We start from the raw sequence: 20,770 nt of genomic DNA on the forward strand, positions 1-20,770 counted from the left end.
TGAAGTTATCTACCAGGGGATGTTTGGTTTATACCATGGTGATAACCGAGAGAGGCCATTGCTAAGTTGTGATGCACTCATATCTCTAATAGGTAAATAAATGGGGTTTTCTAAATTAAAACTCTTAAAGTTGTTTTGTGGTATCTATAAGTCCTTTGTATAGTGGCCCTTATTGGATTGGTCAACTTATGATTGTTGCATGTTTGTTTTGTTGGTACAATGTGATTGATTGTATTCCTTTTATATTTTCCGGCGATAGATGCGAACAATTCCGGAGAAGAAGAAGAAGTGGAATCGGACGAGGATTTTTTTTATGATTGTTGGGATTCTTATCTTGATGGAGTTGAAGAAGTACGGGGACAAATAAGCCAAGGTAAGCCATTTACTTGATCCCTTGTTTTCTATGCTCTTGATTGAGATCTTATCATCCTTTGGCCTCTTGATTCTTTGTGTTCCTTGGGTTTGGATAATTCGTTTCTTTTACATACTTGCCATCAAGTGTGTAAGGTCCCCTCTTGGTATTTTGCGTACTTACTCTAAGTATGTGAATCACATTCACCGCCATTTGACACCCCCTAACTCTAGTAAAAACATGGGTTAACATCATGAAATTGCTCCACTTTTTGATTATCTCCATTCATGCTCAGTGTGAGTATGGATGTCTTTGACACCCTTCATGGTATGATGGCAATCATTATGCTATTATACATCTTAGTTCACATATAAACTTTAGGTTGGGAAAACCCTCAAGGTTTTACCTTGTTGTAAAAGTTTTTGTTAAAACCTTGGGTATGATGTTCTTCCCAAGTGAGAATTTATGAAATGAAAGGATTTGGTAAAAATGATGAGGATAAGAAAGTGGTTGGGTTTTATGAAAACTTTGGCGCCTAAGTACTCACCCATGGCAATTAACTAGCGCAACCACATTACTCCAACGTGGGCACGGGGCTTAGCTTGACGTTTGTTCTCTTTAGCATGAGGCACCGCATAACTATACATGGGTACGGTTACCCCCGAGTCCGGGTTGTCAAGTTTGGGACAATAGTATAACGGGAGGCCTTCGGGGCTGACCCGTCCGGAAGACACTATGGGTCTCCTGGCTTGGCGGTGGAGCCACGCTCAAAAGGAGGTGAGCTGCCACGGTGCCGGGGAGGTACATACTCCATAGGGTAGGACCTCTTGCTAATTAGAATGGGCGAAAGGCTTCGACTGGTTATCCGATACCCACATACTTTCGTATGATGGACCGGGGATGATCCCGGCGGATTTATCAGATCTTGTGGGGAAAGTGCGCAAACTCTGCAGAGTTAAATCTATTCGAATAGCCGCGTCTGCGGTCCTGGACGGTTGGAATGGCTGTTGCTTAGCCTGATGTGTTTTGTTTATGAAAGTGTTTGACAAAAGAAAGAAACGGAACTTGTGTTGGAGTACTTAGAGTACTGGAAAAATGGTGGTGACCACGATGAGGTGGTCGGAAAGGAAATGAAAATTGGGTCTACCCTTCCTAAGTGTTTATGTTGTGAAGGATCTTCCTAAATTAAATCATGTAGGGATGTCTTAGATAAATTCTTTTATCTCCTTCACCCATGAAGTTGAGATGCTAACTCCACCAAAAACACTTCTTCTCTTCTACATGTCATATTCTTAAATAAAAGTAGACATTCCCTCTTGACCTCCTAGTTTAGTCCTCGGTACCTTGTTTCCTTGATATGTTACTTTCTAAATGGTTTGCGAGTACAATTCCAAATGTACTCACGGCTTTGTCCCTGGCTATTTACTTGGCCAGACTTGGAGGAACACGACGGATGAAGAAGGAGTTGACGAAGTCTATGCGAGCTAGGAACATCTTCCCAGTCAGTTGCCTGTAGGGTTATGGCAGATGACTTGGGTACTGCGCTGCTGAAGTGATGTTGCTACTCTGATGTTTAGTTAGGCCCTTCGAGGCTATTATGTAAGTATTGGTCATGTGACCATGTTGTAATTTTCTTATTCCGCTTTGTAATGGATGGTGTAATTTGATATCGGTTCGGTTATGTGTTCACGGCGCACTGATCATGGGATCGTGAACTGTATACATAACAGGGAAATTCGGACAGCTAGTCCGGGGTCCCCACAACGACGACTTTGAGGAGGACGAGTTCACCGAGGAGGAGGACTACGAGTTCCTGGAGGCAGGACCTGACGACTACGTCCCGATCGATGTCGAGGATGAGGAGTAGTTGCACTAGATCACTTATGTAGGTGTGAGTTGTATCCCGCCCTTTGTATCGTAGCATGAGAATGGTTCTTAAAACCATTGGAGTATGAGTGTGGTAGTTTGTAATGTGTGTTGAATGAATGAATGAATGTTGTTTTTGTCATGAAAAGATTTCAAGTTTCAAATTTTATGAACTTACTCAAAATAAACCATAGAAATTTCCCTCTTATCTCATGATCTTCTGTATATTCAGATGGCCCCTCCCAATCGCACCAACAACGACGCGATGATGCAACTGCTGCAGACCCTGATCGCCGATAGGGAGACTGAAAGAGCTGAACGCCAAGCCAACATCGCAGCACTGCAAAACCTTGCCAACCAAGGCCATGGAAATCATGACCACCCCGGATCCAAGATCAAGAACTTCCAGAACACCAATCCTCCGGTGTTTAGCAAGACTGAAGAACCCCTCGACGCCGACGACTGGCTCCAGACCATGGAGAACAACTTGGAAGTAGCCAGAGTGGAAGCCAACGAGATGGTCTTGTTTGCAACCCACTATCTTGCTGGACCAGCCCGCGCTTGGTGGACTAGCACTCGTGCCATCAACGGAGGTCAATTCATGACTTGGGCAGATTTCAAGCTCAAGTTTAGCAAGTACCATGTGCCCCCGGGTCTTATCAAGAAGATGAGGGATGAGTTCCGTGAACTGAAGCAAGGTCGCATGACGGTGGTAGAATACCGCGATAGGTTCCTTACATTGTCAAGGTACGCCCCCGACGAGACCGACACCACCGCGAAGAGGCAGGAGAGATTCCTGAACGGACTGCATGATGAGATGCAGACTGTCCTCGTCAACATCCCCTTCGCCGACCTTGAAGCCCTTGTAGACTCCGCCATCCAAATGGAGGGCAAGCTGAACCAAAATGAGAACCACAAGAGCCGCATGATGCACCAGAGTGGGCCTAGCAACACCCCAAAGTATCGCCCCAGCTCAAGCGGAGGTTTCACTCCGAGAAACAACAATAAGTCCCAGATGCAGAACTCGCGCCCCGGTTATCAGAACCGGAGTGGAGGAAACTCCAGGCCAGGAGGCCACAACAACAACATCAACTACAACAACAACAACAACAACAACAACTTCAACCGCGCTCCGCCCAAAGCCCCCAACAACAACAAAAACACCAACACCGCCCCCAGAACCGGAAGCAACGCCATCCCCGTTGCAACCAAGGACAAGGCCACCATCACTTGTTATGAGTGTGGTGTAGTGGGACACTACTCCAACGAGTGCCCCAAGAGACTCGCCAAGCTTGCAGGCAACACCGCTGCACCTGCTCAGCAGCAACGCCATGTCTCCACCGGCAAGAAGTTCGCCCCCAACAACCCAAATAACCGCAACGGCCGTCTCTTCCACATGAACGCCGAAGAAGCCCAGGAAGCACCAGATGTTGTACTGGGTATGTTTTCTGTCAACCACATCCCTGCCAGAGTGTTGTTTGATTCCGGAGCATCTCATTCTTTTGTCACCGAAGACTTTGCATCCACAAGTAAAATTCAACCTATCAGTTTGAAGCATGTCATGATAGTTCAAATTCCCGGATCAACCACCAAAGCCAGAAAATTTTGCAAAAATGTACCCATCAAAATCCATGATGTAGATTTCTATGCCAATCTGATAATTCTGGGAACCAAAGGTTTGGAAGTCGTACTAGGAATGGACTGGATGTCAAAACACCATGGATTGATTGACTGTGCCAAGAAATCCATCACCATGACTAGCAGCACTGGTATCCTAGTAGAACATGTCTCTGAAAGACTACCCAGAAAATTCACCTGCAACCAAAGTGTAGCCGAGCCAACTCTGGATCAAATCAGGGTCGTCTGTCGATACCCTGATGTGTTTCCGGATGATCTACCCGGTATGCCCCCGGATCGGGATATCAAGTTCATCATTGAGTTAATCCCCGGAACTGGACCTATAGCGCAGAGAGCCTATAGTATGAACCCAACAGAGCTTGTGGAGCTGAAGAAGCAGATAGATGATATGTTAGCCAAAGGTTTGATTCGACCTAGTGCATCCCCCTGGAGATCACCAGTTTTGTTTGTGGACAAGAAGGATGGTGCCACTGGTTTATGTACGGACTATCGTAAGCTTAACGATGTCACCATCAAAAACAAATACCCCCTACCCAAGATAGAAGACTTGTTTGATCAGTTGACCGGAGCCAAAGTTTTCTCCAAGATAGACCTTAGAACTGGTTATCATCAGCTGAAGATTCAAGCCACCGACATTCCAAAGACTGCCTTTACCACCAGATATGGGTTGTATGAGTACCACGTCATGTCATTTGGATTAACAAATGCCCCCGCTTATTTCATGAATCTCATGAATAAGATCTTCATGAACTTTTTGGACAAGTTTGTCGTTGTCTTCATCGACGACATTCTTATATACTCCAAGTCCGAAGAGGAACATGAACAGCATTTGGAGACTGTCCTAGAAACCCTTAGACACCACAAATTGTATGCCAAGTTCAGCAAGTGTGAGTTTTGGTTGGAGGAAGTAGGATTCCTGGGAAATATCTTGTCTGCAGGAGGAATTGCCGTAGATCCCGCCAAGATCAAAACTGTTATGGAATGGCAAGCCACAACCACCCAAACCGAGGTCCGTGCTTTTCTTGGATTAGCCGGATATTACCGCAGATTTGTAGAAGACTTTTCGAGCATCGCTCGACCAATGACACAACTGCTGAAGAAGGACAAGAAGTTCGAATGGACTGACAAATGTGAAGGGAGCTTCCAACAGCTCAAGAGTAGACTGACATCAGCCCCAATTCTGATCATGCCAGACATCACCAAGCCTTTTGACGTATATTGCGACGCCTCCAAGACTGGTCTTGGATGCATGCTTATGCAAGAAGGCAAAGTCATATCTTACCTTTCAAGACAGCTGAAGCAACATGAGCAGAACTATCCGACCCATGACTTAGAGCTTGCAGCCGTTGTCCTAGCCTTGAAAGTTTGGCGTCATTACCTCATGGGTAATCGATGCGAGATCTACTCCGACCACAAGAGCCTAAAATACATCTTCACCCAGAAGGAACTAAAATGAGGCAACGCCGATGGATAGAATTGATCAAGGATTACGACATGGAGATTCACTACCACCCCGGCAAGGCCAATGTGGTAGCGGATGCTTTGAGTCGACTGCCGTGTCAGTTGAACTCCATGATCGCAATCGAGCAGCCCAGCCTGTTTCAAGAGTTTGAACAGTTTCGACTGGAACTTGTTACTGAAGGATTCCTAGCCAGCATAGAGCTTCAACCCACCTTGGTTAGCCAAATCAAGGAAGCCCAGAAAGACAACGCTAGCATCAACGAAATCAAGAAACAGATAGCCGCAGGAAAATCACCAGGTTCACCGTAGATGAAGCCGGAGTTCTTTGGTACAAAGGACGCCTTTGTGTACCATCGGACTCAGACCTGAAGCAAGTCGTCCTGCAAGAAGCCCATGACACCCTTTACTCAATCCACCCCGGAGGTACCAAGATGTATCAAGATCTGAAGGAGCAATTCTGGTGGCATGGAATGAAGAGAGAAATCGGCAGCTACATCGCCAAGTGTGACATCTCTCAACGAGTCAAGGCGGAACATCAATGACCCGCAGGACTGCTACAGCCACTGCAGATTCCAGAATGGAAGTGGGACTTCGTAGGGATGGACTTTATCACAGGTTTGCGCAAATCCAGCAAAGGCAATGACTCGATATGGGTAGTTGTCGATAGACTGACCAAGGTAGCCCATTTCATCGCCGTCAAGATCACATACCAAGGCCCAAAGTTAGCTGAACTGTACATTTCCAGAATAGTCGCCCTGCACGGAACCCCGAAGTCGATAGTGTCAGATAGAGGATCACAATTCACCTCAAGATTCTGGCAGAAAGTGCACGAAGGACTAGGAACCCGTCTGAATTTCAGCACCGCCTATCACCCTCAGACCGACGGACAGACTGAGAGAGTCAACCAGATATTGGAGGACATGCTGAGAGCATGTGTACTGGAATATGGATCCAAGTGGGAAGACTGCCTGCCTTACGCAGAATTCTCTTACAACAACAACTATCAAGCCAGCTTACAGATGGCCCCCTTTGAAGCCTTGTACGGAACAAAATGCCGTACCCCTCTCAACTGATCGGAAGTCGGAGAAAGCCAAGTCTTTGGCCCAGATGTTCTTCATGAAGCCGAAGAGAAAGTACACAAGATCCGCGAGTACCTCAAGACGGCGCAATCAAGATAGAAGAGCTACGCCGACAAGAGACGCCGGGAGATGACCTTCGAGATCGGAGACTTCGTCTATCTCAAGGTATCCCCCTTGAAAGGAATGCAGAGATTTCAGCTGAAAGGAAAGCTCGCACCCCGATATGTCGGACCCTTCAAAGTTCTGAGTCGCCGAGGCGAAGTATCTTATCAAATGGAGCTCCCAGAAGAGATGTCGGCTGTGCACGACGTGTTTCACATCTCACTCCTCCGGAAGTGCCTTGAAGTCCCTGAGAAAACCGAAGTGTTCAAGAACATCGATCACCGCTCGGTGGATATCAACAAGGACCTGACGTACCGCGAAGTGCCGATTCGCATCTTGGAGGAAGCTTACAGAACCACCCGCACCCGAAGCATCAAGTTTCTGAAGATACAATGGAGCAACCATACTGAAGATGAAGCCACCTGGGAACGCGAAGACTTCATGAAGGAGTACCCAGATCTCTTTAGTACCTAACTTTCTTTTAGATCTCGGGACGAGATCTTTTGTAAGGGGGAAGGGTTTGTAACATCCCAAATTTCAATAAAAAGAAAGTTAGAAGAATTCCAGAAGTCAAAATTCAGAGCCAATAAAAAATTTTATTTGCATATAGTGCCATGCATAGGACTTGTGCATTTGAGTAATATGCCATGATGATTGTTATTATGCTTATGTGCTAAACCCTAAAAAACCCTAATGTGATCAAGTGAAGATCACAAACCAAATAAATCAAAAAGAGAAAGAAATCAAATAAGAATAAAACCCTAAAACCCTAACATTTGGTTTATGCCATTTTTGCAAATCTTTACCCTAGACCATTTTGGTCTTCACCATTAGTTGAATCATGTTACTAAACACTTATTACCACTTTTGGAATCAAAGAAACACAAAACAAATCAAATTCAAACTCAAAATGGGATCACATATGATAATGGTCAAATCTGCCATTTATAGTCTGATCCCTACTTTGAGCCCTTGTAATTCAAAATTTTCAAACTAAACTTTCTCAATTCTTTGCACCTCATCCAAGAGCACATCAAGGTGAACAACTTTGGTAAAGACCACCATGCCAAAATCACTTTGGATCAAACTCTATGCTCATGTAAAGTTGGGACTTTTTAATATGTGGAACAATCTCCAACTTTGCAAATTTGCAATTCTTTGATTTCGAAAATTCCACCACCACCCATAGTTGACTCTGGTCATTTACAACTCAATCAAACACACCACTTACAAATTTTGCAACCTTTTGAACTCATTCGAATTTGGCAAAATTTGCAAATTACAAATATGGAGTAAATGGAAACACTATAGCAAATAGTGATCTACCCTAAGCTACAGCCCCAATTCACTCCTAATGGTCCCCTGGTTCCCTCTCTCCCTAATGCAGCATAGGAACCCTAAGGAGAGAGGCCTAGCAAGCATGTGCATGGCCATGCCGGCCATGTCGCCACCTTGCCGCACCCCACCTCCTCTCCTTCCTTCCCTGCCCTGGCCCTGGTGCCCTAGCTCGCCACCTCGCTCTTCTACACCATCTAGCCCCGCCAGCATCGAGGTAGACGCCGTAGCATCGCCGGAGAACGCGCGCCCAAAAACCGCCAGCATGCCGCTCGCGTCGCGCATGCGCACGCCGTGGACGTCACTGGCCACGCGCCGCCCCACCAGCACGAGCAAGCCCTGGCCCCTCTCTCAACGCCTTGAGCATCGCAGCGCCACCACGACCCCACCAGACACGCGCAAGACTAGACCCTGGACCGCCGCCGCCGGAGACGACGAACACGATCCCGTAGCCGCCGCGGAAGACACGGAAACAATGCGAGCAATCCAGACGCCGCCCGATCGCGCTGTCGCCGCCAATAGCTTCGCCTGGACACGCTGAACAGCCCTGCGCCATCGCCTAGCTCCATAGCTCGCCGGAATCGCCGCGCGCATGTCGACCTCAACCCTGCCCCGTAACACACTTGCTCCTCTATAAATAGCAAGCTCCCCTGAGCAATCCAAGCACACCACCATCCTCTCCTCCCATCTCTGCTTCTCCACCATCACTCCACCCACTCAATCGACGCTGGAGCCGCCCCAATCAGACGATCGGAGCTGCGAAAGCCCTGGAGAAATCGCCGTCGATCTAGGCCACCTCGAGCTCCGCCACTGCTATAGGCTACTTCCTCGTCGTCGACAACCTCGCCCTGAACACCGCCACCGCTCGCCGGACCCCTGGTTAGCTCTCCGACCCCCTAGGCTCGCCGCACCCGTAGCTCCCTCTCGCCGGAGAAGACGACGCACCAGCGTCGTCCGATCTCGTTTTAATCCAACGCCCCGCGTTAGTCCATACCAATTCGGGTTTAAACAGTCGCTGACTGGTGGCCCCCACACTGTCAGCAGGCCCACTCGCATGAGATGCGCTGCTGGGCCGTTTTCTCCCTATTTGAATCGTTTCGGCCCACTTCGGTTTCCCGCCAGCCCGTTAATTCAAATCCAGTTTATTTAAAATTCCAATCAATTTCAATACTGGACCCAACTTTAAAATTAAATAGAATCTGTTTGGCTTGGCCAAATTTAGCAAATTTTATGTTGTTAGAAAGCTACTGAAAAGTTCTACAATTTGCCACTGGTCTGACCTTGAGATCTGTTGTAGAAATAAAACGACAAAAATATGAAGGCAGGGACTTTTTCACATTCAAATAAATATTAAAAATCAACCAAAAGTGATATTTAGTTAATTCCAACTCCAATAGCTCACATTTAACTTACACTAATTGTTTCTGCAATAAAATGGTGTGGTCACTTTGTATGATCATGCCCTATTTTAAATAATGGGCAATATGGCTAGTTTACTTAAGTGATATTGTCCAAAACTATTATGCAAATAATATGAAGTATTTTACTTCATTTAAATCTTGTCCCAAGTAATTTCATATGAAGTTTGAACCTCTGGTCAAATACTCTCACATGAAATACTTGGAGATTTTAAATCATTTGTAGAATTATTAAATGGTATGAGGTGGTCTACCTCATTTAAATCATTTTCTCAAAGGATGATAATGAATGGTTGACTTAGGTCAATATAAATTCATGTATGATTGTTTGAGAAACTAAATCTTAATAAGATTTCAATGAGAGGAAAATAGCTCTCAAGAACCCTATGGAAACTATCATTTACATATGTAATGAGAGGAAATTATTTTCCTCAAGCAACACAACCAATGCACCCTAAGTATATCAATTGTGTGCTTAGAATAGTCTGTGTGAATATATGTGATGTTTGGAATAGCCATTGAATTAGTTGAGTGATTATACTCGTATTCAAATTTAGACGCTAACACCGGAGTATACCCGGAGGAAGAAGGTTGCTACCAAGAGGAGGAGGAGGAGAACTTTGAGAACTACCAAGGCAAGCTAATATTCTTGCAAAGTGCAAAGCCCATTGGGGCAAGGCACCATTAGTCTTACCTTTCTTACCATAAGCCTATCCCAAGTTTTTACCTTACAAGTTTTTACTTGTTTATTCAAAGAGTTACTTTTATAGTTAAATTTGGTCAAAGTGAAAGAAGGTTACTAGAGTAGCAAAGTTAGTCTCAAACTAGCAAAGCAAGATAGCACCCCTCATGATTAGATCTAGTGCTAAATATTAAAACTTGACTACTCTAGATGGGAACATGTGACTTGAAATGAATTTGAAACCTTGGAATGATGAATCATTCCATTGAATAAATTTTGAGGGTGAATATGACCAAGAGAAGATGGTGATTTTTGATAAAACTGATATTGGTTTGAATGCGATACCTTTCCAATATTGAGTACCCCCACAATACCTGATTATGGGTAGGGCTTAACTGGAAATTTATGCATCTTACTATGGGTTCCCTCTGAACACGCATCATAGGGGTTATGCTTGAGGCTGCCTCCGTTGTTGAGAAATGATGTGAATTGAGGTGAATTGTATGGCCAAGCCCTGTGCAGTTCCCGGGTTGACAGTTGGTCTTCACTGGGAGGCCAAGCTCATGGGGAGAGGTGCTCATACTAGGGTTTGTAAGTGAAAGGTTATGGTTGATGATCCGCGTACTGTGTTACGATGATTCGGGGTAATCCCATCGGATGAAATCAAATGTTGTGGCACAAGTGTGCAACCTCTGCAGAGTGTAAATCTATTCGAATAGCCGTGTCCACGGTTACAGACGGTTGGAAAGGCCATACAGTTTCCGATGTCAAATTCTTGAAAATGATGGTGAAATGAAGGGTGAATTTGTGACTTGAATTTGAATCACAACAATGTTGTGGGAATGACACTAATGTTCCCACTTGAGTTAGTTAGCACATGAATAAGTCTTTTCTCAAATACTTGTGAACTAAAATTGGCTTTATGCAAATAAACTAGAGCTTAGCACCCCTTACTAGAATTGTCTAGCACTTACACTAGTATTAGTTTGCGAGTACTTGAAGTACTCACGGCTTTGTCCCTGGCTATTCAAATGGCCAGAGTATGAAGATGAACAAGGAGATGACCAGCAGGACACCTACGACAACTAGGAGTCTTCCAACGTCAAGCGTTGGCCTGTGGACTAGAGAGTCCATTTATCTTTACGCTTCCGCTATGAATTTGTGTTTGTTCGTTGATCAATAGATCAACTATTCGTGTAATATGGATCATGTGATTCCAATTGTAAGACAATATGGTCTGTAATGAATGATGACTATGATACTTAACTATTATGCCTCGCAACAACAATATTCATGGGATTGCGATGTATGACATAATAGGCATCCGGACTTAAAAATCCGGGTGTTGACAAGTTGGTATCAGAGCCATCGTTTGACCTTAGAAGACCCTAGTTAGAATGGACGTTCAGAAAAACTTAACTTTGAAATCAAATGAAGTGAATATTTGTGAAAATTTACTTACACTCTTGTCTTTGAGACTTTTTCAAAATTTGATGAATCATGTTCTTCCTTATTTGAATCTACTTAAAATTTTGCCACACTTGTTCACTCGCTAACTTACTCATCTATTTCGCTTTCAGATGGAGCAAAATGAACCCATCAACACCAAGTTTTACCAGCTTGGGAATGGGGGAACATCATCCCTAAGACACCGGAAGCTGGGTATATGGCGATGCAAGCCTTCATCCTCGCATCCAAGCCACCTCCCGGAGATCCAAGAGATGCATTGTACAATATGGCCATGGCAGGAGTTGGAGCCATGGGAACGGCGTTCGTAACTTTGCCTCCCGAAGGATCAGCAAGGAAAAATAGTCCACGACCTGCTGCAGCAGCACCAGGTCCCGAGAGAATAAGTGGAGCAAGAGACACAGCAGCTCAAGTACGGGTGGACAGAGCACGACAAAATAGAAGGGAACATCGGCACTCCCCGAAGATAGATGACGAGGATATGTGTGGGCTGCCGTGCTTTACAAGGAGGGTCCGGAAAACTCGAGTTCCTTCAGGGTTTAAATTACCCGACAACTTCAAAAAATTCGACGGCCTGCAAGATCCAGAGGATTGGCTAGTTGATTATCTCGAGACGGTGAAGCTGATAGGAGGAACCAGAGCAACAGCCATGCAGAGCATCCAAGTACATCTGAGTGGAGCTGCGCGATCTTGGATAAAGAAGCTTCCTCCGGGTTCCATCGACAGCTGGGACAGTTTTGAGGATGTGTTCGTCAAGAATTTCCGATCCACCTGCAAAAAACCCGCATCATTAGAAGAGTTGAGAGCGTGTCGACAAAAGCAGGATGAATCAATGAGAAAGTATATCCAAAGGTGGAATATCATTAAAAATTCGGCAGAGAACATATCTGACGAGAGAGCGATAGATGCGTTTGTCGCAGGAATCCGACGAGGAGATTTTGTCAAAGACTTGGGGAGAACCAACCCAAAGACAGTATCAGCGTTGATGGAGATAGCAAACAGGTGGGCAGATCGAGAAGATGTTGTTCACAACAAACGACACAGGTCACCAGAGGAGCACCGTGGTCGAAATTTTCAAAATAGACGACGATTTCCTCGACAGTACTCTAGCTATGACGCTCCTGGCCAAATATCGGCTGGCTTTCGAGCAAGCGCTGGAGGAGGCAATAGAGATGAGTATCAAAGGAGTAGCGAGCAGCGAGGCGACAATAGGGATGATTCTCGAAATAATAGGCAAAATACTGGGCCAAGGTTCCAGAGACCCTTCGTGTCCCCCGAGGACATGATGAACGGGCCGTGTCAGATGCATTTTTATCTCGACAACAATGGAAAAAGACAGTCAGGACATCTGCAGAAAGACTGTTGAAATTTTCAGGCAATGCTAAGGTTTGCAGGGCAAGCCAATGCTCAGGCGACAAATAGAAATCCTCAAGTGCCCAGGAGTGAGATCCACTTGCCACCTCCTCCTGCAATCACAGACGAAAATCGACACCAGCTCAGAATAGCGGCAGCACCACAACCACCCCATACGTTGATCCTAACTCCAACGGTGCGGTCTCGATGATTCAGAAGGGCAGACCGTCCAATAGAGCTCAGAAGGTAATCTCGCGACAAGTGTTCATGGCAGAGAAGATGCCTCCACCAACGATCGAGTACCTAAATTGGTCAGGGCAAGACATTGGCTTCACAATAGCGGACCACCCGCAGCAAGTTCCTCGACCAGGGCAGTCAGCACTTATCTTACTGATGACCCACAAGTATAGGGGGTGTATCGTAGTATCTTCGATAAGTAAGAATGTCGATCCCAACGAGGAGCAGAAGGTGTTGACAAGCAGTTTCGGTGAAGGATTCACTGTAAATGCTCACAGACAAGTATTCAGGGGGTTTTGATGTAACAGATGAATAAAGTACGAGTAAGTAAAGTGCGAGAGTAACAATTGCAGCGAGTGGCCCAATCCTTTTTAGCACAAAGGACAAGCCGGTTTGTTTACTTATAATGACCAAACGTTCTCGAGGACACACGGGATTTTAGTCTAGTGCTTTCGCTACATACGGCTAATTAATCTTCATTGTTTTGATAAGTGTTGTGTGGGTGAACCTATGCTAATGTACCGCCCTTCCTAGGACTAATACATACTTGTGATTATACCCCTTGCAAGCATCCGCAACTACAAGAAAGTAATTAAGATAAATCTAACCACAGCCTTAAACTCTGAGATCCTGCTATCCCTCCTGCATCGATATACCAACGGCGGTTTAGGTTTCTGTCACTCCGGCAACCCCGCAGTTGGCAAACGAGTACAAGATGCATTCCCCTAGGTGCATAAAGGTGAAGTGTCGTGTAGTCGATGTTCACACGACACCACTAGAAGAATAACACCACAACTTAAATATCATAACATTGAATATTACTCAACCATACTTCACTACTAACATTTAGACTTCACCCATGTCCTCAAGAACTAAACGAACTACTCACGAGACATCATATGGAACATGATCAGAGGTGATATGATGATGAATAACAATCTGAACATAAACCTTGGTTCAACGGTTTCACTCAATAGCATCAATAACAAGTAGAAATCAACACCGGGAAAGTTTCCCCTATCAAACAATCAAGATCAAACCCAAATTGCTACAGTGGTGACGATGTGCAGCGGTGGAGACGACGGTGATGATGATGAAGATGATGATGATGGTGATGGAGATGATGTCCAACTCGATGGCGGTGACGATGGCGTCGATTTCCCCCTCCGGGAGGGAATTTCCCTGGCGGATCTCAGCCTGCCGGAGAGCTCTTTTCTCTCTAGTGTTCTCCGCCCCGCAGAGGCGGCTGTGACTCTTCGCGACCTATCCCCTGGAGCTTAGGTTTTCGGGACGAAGACGTTCGCGAAGAAAAGGAGGCGAGAGGGGGCTGTGGGCCCCCTCCTCACAGGGCGGCGCGGCCAGGCCTTGGGCCGCGCCGGCCTATGAGGTGGGCCCACCTCGGGTCCCCTCGGCTCCCCCTTCTGGCTCCCTTCGTCCTCTGGAAAAATAGGATTTTTCATATAATTTCCGTCAACTGTTGATCTTCCGAAATATTGCATTCTGACGGCGCTTTTTCCAGCAGAATCCTGACTCCGGTGCGCGATCCTCCAATAATCATGAATCATGCAAAATAGATGAAATAACATAAGTATCATCTCCAAATATGAAATATATCAATGAATAACAGCAAATTATGATATAAAATAGTGATGCAAATTGGACGTATCAACTCCCCCCAAGCTTAGACTTTGCTTGTCCCCAAGCGAAACTGAACTCGGTAAACAGGACCACATGTTTATTGAGTGAAGAGTCGATAAATAAAATACGGACAAGAAGCATCATATTCATTCACACAAGACATTCTAGTAAACAACTTCCTCATATAATTCAACTTGAAACAAGTATAAGGTAATCACAAATAAAGGTGCATAAGAAGTCTTAGTTGGTGATGGAAAACTTCGTTCTTGGTCAAAGAACAGTTAACAGATTATACTTATCTATCAAGCAGCGCTCTTACGTTAAAGTTTATATGGCACAACTTGCATATTCAATCATAATAATCTCCTCATGATCATTGATAACTTTCAAAGCTATATTCATTCAGATAAAACTTGTACTAAACAAGGAAAAGTAAAAGACATGATGAGGTAAATCACAATATAACGGTTTGATCACAACAACTCAAATGCTTGCTTAAGATGGAGGGAAATAGGTTTACTGACTCAACATAAAGTAAAAGATAGGCCCTTCGCAGAGGGAAGCAGGGATTAAATCATGTGCTAGAGCTTTTTCAGTTTTGAAATCATATAAAGAGAGTAAAAGTAACATTTTGAGAGGTGTTTGTTGTTGTCAACGACTGGTAGTAGGTACTCTAATCCCCTTGCCAGACAAACCTTCAAAGAGAGGCTACCATTTTATTTTTATTTTTGTGTGGCACTCCTTCCAACCTTTCTTTCACAAACCATGGCTAACCGAATCCTCGGGTGCCTGCCAACAATCTCATACCATGAAGGAGTGCCTTTTTATTTTAGTTTTATTATGATGACACTCCCCCCAACCTTTGCTTACACAAGCCATGGCTAACCGAATCCTTCGGGTGCCGTCCATCAATCACATACCATGGAGGAGTGTCTATTTAAGTTAGTTAATTTGGGACTGGGAATCCCATTGCCAGCTCTTTTTGCAAAGTTATTGGATAAGTGGATGAAGCCACTAGTCCATAGGTGAAAGTTGCCCAACAAGATTGAGAGATAAAACACCACATACTTCCTCATGAGCTATAAAACATTGACACAAATAAGAGATAGTAAATTCTGAATTGTTTAAAGGTAGCACACGAAGTATTTACTTGGAATGGCAGGAAATACCATGTAGTAGGTAGTTATGGTGGACACAAATGACATAGGTTTGGGTTAAGGTTTGGATGCACGAGAAGTATTCCCTCTCAGTACAGGTTTTTGGCTAGCAAGGTTAATTAGCAAGCATAATAGTCGAGGGAAACAATCAAATATACATGTGATAGAAACAATCATGCATCTTCCTTGCAAGCACAAACAATTTTAACTTCAGAATAATAAGCTATGAGCTAACAAGAAAGGAAGATAATGAAACAACTACATGTGTTTCTCTTTTCTACTTAAACCTCAAAGTGTTGTTGCTATTGACCAATGCTAAGTTTGCCAAAACCAAATAGATTTATTCAATGCTCCCAAAGTGATACCAATACTAATAACTAGATCAATCATATAATAAGGATTGCAAACTAAAATAAGATGTGCAATATGTAAATGATAAGACTTCTCATTAATATTCCATAACGATAACTCACACCAAGGGGTACATAGACAACCAACTAAAGGAGAGATACTTCCACACTGCAACCCATCTTATATGATAACTTCCCTACTCATGATATGACACTACTTGACAGTAAAAAGTAAAAGGTAGTGATGATGTGATACCGCGGCACTCCCCCAAGCTTGGAACAAACCAAGGGGATGCCAATACCGATGATGAATTACTCCTTCGACGATGGTGGTGATGGATTCCTCCCGCGCTTCTTACAGATCTCCTTCAGCTTCAGTTTCTCAGCTTGGCAATTCTGCACTAAGACTCGAAGAGATTCATTGTTATCTGAAGTTGGCGGTGGCGGCCTTGTGATGGGAATCGATTAGTATTCCAGCATTCTATGGAGGCGGTAATTCTCCTCCTGAAGTATCTCCACTTCTCTTCTTAGATCACAGTATTGATCACAAAATTCATCAGTAGCCAGTAGAGCTTCTTCCAACATAGGGAAAGAGCCGAGACTAAGAGCAGGTGGTAAGGGTCCCTGCAAATTATGAGAAAAAGAACATCGAGTGTCAACAGATCCCACCAAGATTTGCTTACTCCCAACGGCTTGTTGCTCTTGTTTTGACCACACCCTCTTCACTTCTTCCTCCGAAAGCCCTTTGCCCTTGTTGTTGGAGGCCATGGTGCTTCTAGATTGAAAACAGATCCTGGCAGAAACAGCTCGAAACAAAACACGTCGAGAAAACAATATACAGACCTCCAGGGGTCTGGGGGATTATATAGCAGGAATTTGTATGTAATAAGGAAAGTACCAGGTCGAACCAGAGTCGGAGAGGGGCGACGAGGCGGCCAGCTCATAGGGCGGCGCGGCCTGGCTGGGGCCCGCGCCGGCCTCTGAGGGCACAACCTCGTGCGTCTCCTCCACTCCGTTTCGATCTCGTAGTTTTTCATATTTTCCAAAAATACCAAAAACATTGTTCGGAAAGTAAATTGCAAACTTTTTATTACCAGTACTGTTACCTATTCAAAGTCGAGTTCTGGCGGACTATCAATTTGACCTTTGATGAAAGCCTCCGGTGTTTCCACTTGAATAACATCAACATCTACATTGTAAGAATCACCTGAGATATAATGCTTGAGTCTTTGTCCATTCACCACTTGTGTGGCATTGCCTTGGAGAGAGCTAATTTTTATTGCTCCTGAACGATTGATGTCTACGGGAGCTTCTATTCTTGTAGACAGTGTTGGGCCTCCAAGAGCAGAGGTTTGTAGAACAGCAGCAAGTTTCCCTTAAGTGGATCACCCAAGGTTTATCGATCTCAGGGAGGAAGAGGTCAAAGATATCCCTCTCATGCAACCCTGCAACCACAAAGCAAGAAGTCTCTTGTGTCCCCAACACACCTAATAGGTGCACTAGTTCGGCGAAGAGATAGTGAAATACAGGTGGTATGAATAAATATGAGCAGTAGCAACGGCACCAGAAAAGTGCTTTGCTGTCTAGGACTGGCGTGTGGTTGATGGTGGTAATATTGCAGATAGTACAGATGCAGTAGAACATTAAACAAGCAGCGATAGCAGTATTTAGGAACAAGGCCTAGGGATCATACTTTCACTAGTGGACACTCTCAACATTGATCACATAACAGAATAAATAAATAGATGCTAGACTCTACACTCTCTTGTTGGATGATGAACACCACTAATTGTGTAGGATTACACGAACCCTCAATGCCGGAGTTAACAAGCTCCCCAATATTCGATATTCATGTTTAAATAACCTTAGAGTGCAAGATAGATCAACACAACCAAACCAAGTACTAACATAGCATGCACACTGTTACCATCACACTATGAAAGGAGGAATAGATCACATCAATACCATCATAGTAATAGTTAACTTCATAATCTACAAGAGATCACAATCATAGCATATACCAAGTACTTCATGATGCACACACTGTCAACATTACATCATGGAGGAGGAATAGACTACTTTAATAACATCACTAGAGTAGCACATAGATGAATTGTGATAAAAAACTCATATGAATATCAATCATGTAAGGCAGCTCATGAGATCATTGTATTGAAGTACATAGAAGAGAGATTAACCACATAGCTACCGGTACAGCCCCGAGCCTCGATGGAGAACTACTCCCTCCTCATGGGAGACAGCAGCGGTGATGAAGATGGCGGTGGAGATGGAAGCGGTGTCGATGGAGAAGCCTTCCGGGGGCACTTCCCCGTCCCGGCGGCGTGCCGGAACAGAGACTCCTGTCCCCCAGATCTTGGCTTCGCGATGGCGGCGGCTCTGGAAGGTTTCTCGTACCGTGGCTTTTCCGTATCGAAGATTTAGGTCGAGGAGGCTTAAATAGGCGAAGAGGCGGCGTCAGAAGGTCAACGAGGTGATGACACAACAGGGGGGCGCGGGCCCCCCCTTGGCCGCGCCGGCCTACCATCTGGTGGGCCTGTGGCCCCCCTCTGGCCTCTCTCGGGTGTTCTGGAAGCTTCGCGTGATCCTAAGATGCTAGGCGTTGATTTCGTCCGATTCCGAGAATATTTCCTTACTAGGATTTTTGAAACCAAAAACAGCAGAAAACAGCAACTGGCCCTTCGGCATCTCGTCAATAGGTTAGTTCCAGAAAACGCATAAAAACGATATAAAGTGTGCATAAAACATGTAGATATCATCAATAATGTGGCATGGAACATATGAAATTATCAATACGTCGGAGACGTATCAGCATCCCCAAGCTTAGTTTCTGCTCGTCCCGAGCAGGTAAACGATAACAAAGATAATTTCTGGAGTGACATGCCATCATAACCTTGATCATACTATTGTAAACACATGTAATGAATGCAACGATCAAAACAATGGTAAATGACATGAGTAAACAAATGAATCATATAGAAAAGACTTTACATGAATAGTACTTCAAGACAAGCATCAATAAGTCTTACATAAGAGTTAACTCATAAAGCAATAATTCAAAGTAGAGGTATTGAAGCAACACAAAGGAAGATGAAGTTTCAGCGGTTGCTTTCAACTTATAACATGTATATCTCATGGATAATTGTCAATGCAAAGTAATATAACAAGTGCAATATGCAAGTATGTAGGAATCAATGCACAGTTCACACAAGTGTTTGCTTCCTGAGGTGGAGAGAGATAGGTGAACTAACTCAACAATAAAAGTAAAAGAATGGTCCTTCAAAGAGGAAAGCATCGATTGCTATATTTGTGCTAGAGCTTTGGTTTTGAAAACATATAGAGAGCATAAAAGTAAAATTTTGAGAGGTGTTTGTTGTTGTCAACGAATGGTAGTGGGCACTCTAACCCCCTTGCCAGACAAACCTCCAAAGAGTGGCTCCCATTTTATTTTATTTTTGTGTGGCACTCCTTCCAACCTTTCTTTCACAAACCATGGCTAACCGAATCCTCGGGTGCCTGCCAACAATCTCATACCATGAAGGAGTGCCTTTTTATTTTAGTTTTATTATGATGACACTCCTCCCCACCTTTGCTTTCTCAAGCCATGGCTAACCGAATCCTTCGGGTGCCGTCCAACAATCACATACCATGGAGGAGTGTCTATTTTTTTGTTAATTAATTTGGGACTAGGAATCCCATTGCCAGCTCTTTTTGCAAAATTATTGGATAAGCGGATGAAGCCACTAGTCCATTGGTGAAAGTTGCCCAACAAGATTGAAAGATAAACACCACATACTTCCTCATGATCTATAAAACATTGACACAAATCAGAGGTGATAAATTTTGAATTGTTTAAAGGTAGCACTCAAGCAATTTACTTTGGAATGGCGGAGAAATACCATGTAGTAGGTAGGTATGGTGGACACAAATGGCATAGTGGTTGGCTCAAGGATTTTGGATGCATGAGAAGTATTCCCTCTCGATACAAGGTTTAGGCTAGCAAGGTTATTTGAAACAAACACAAGGATGAACCGGTGCAGCAAAACTCACATAAAAGACATATTGTAAACATTATAAGACTCTACACCGTCTTCCTTGTTGTTCAACCCAATACTAGAAATTATCTAGACCTTAGAGAGACCAATTATGCAAACCAAATTTTAGCAAGCTCTATGTATTTCTTCATTAATGGGTGCAAAGTATATGATGCAAGAGCTTAATCATGAGCACAATAATTGCCAAGTATCAAATTGTTCAAGACATCATACCAATTACTACATGTAGCATTTCCTGTTTCCAACCATATAACAATTAACGAAGCAGTTTCAACCTTCGCCATGAAAATTAAAAGCTAAGAACACATGTGTTCATATGAACCAGCGGAGCGTGTCTCTCTCCCACATAAGCATTTATTCAAACAAAAAAAAAACAAAAACAAACAGATGCTCCAAGTAAAGTACATAAGATGTGACCGAATAAAAATATAGTTTCAAGAGAAGGAACCTGATAATTTTTCGATGAAGAAGGGGATGCCTTGGGCATCCCCAAGCTTAGACGCTTGAGTCTTCTTGATATATGCAGGGGTGAACCACCGGGGCATCCCCAAGCTTAGAGCTT

General features: G+C 44.2%; 1 long non-coding RNA gene across 1 annotated transcript; it reads left to right on the top strand.

Moving 5' to 3' along the window:
* Positions 1-304: 304 nt before the first annotated feature.
* On the top strand, positions 305-2,055 carry LOC127338386 (uncharacterized). The gene is made up of 2 exons (XR_007874341.2): positions 305-373; positions 1,787-2,055. It is a non-coding gene; the product is annotated as an uncharacterized lncRNA (long non-coding RNA).
* Positions 2,056-20,770: the final 18,715 nt, after the last annotated feature.

Source organism: Lolium perenne, chromosome 3 (genome assembly GCF_019359855.2).
Source record: "Lolium perenne isolate Kyuss_39 chromosome 3, Kyuss_2.0, whole genome shotgun sequence".
NCBI classification, from domain to species: domain Eukaryota; kingdom Viridiplantae; phylum Streptophyta; class Magnoliopsida; order Poales; family Poaceae; genus Lolium; species Lolium perenne.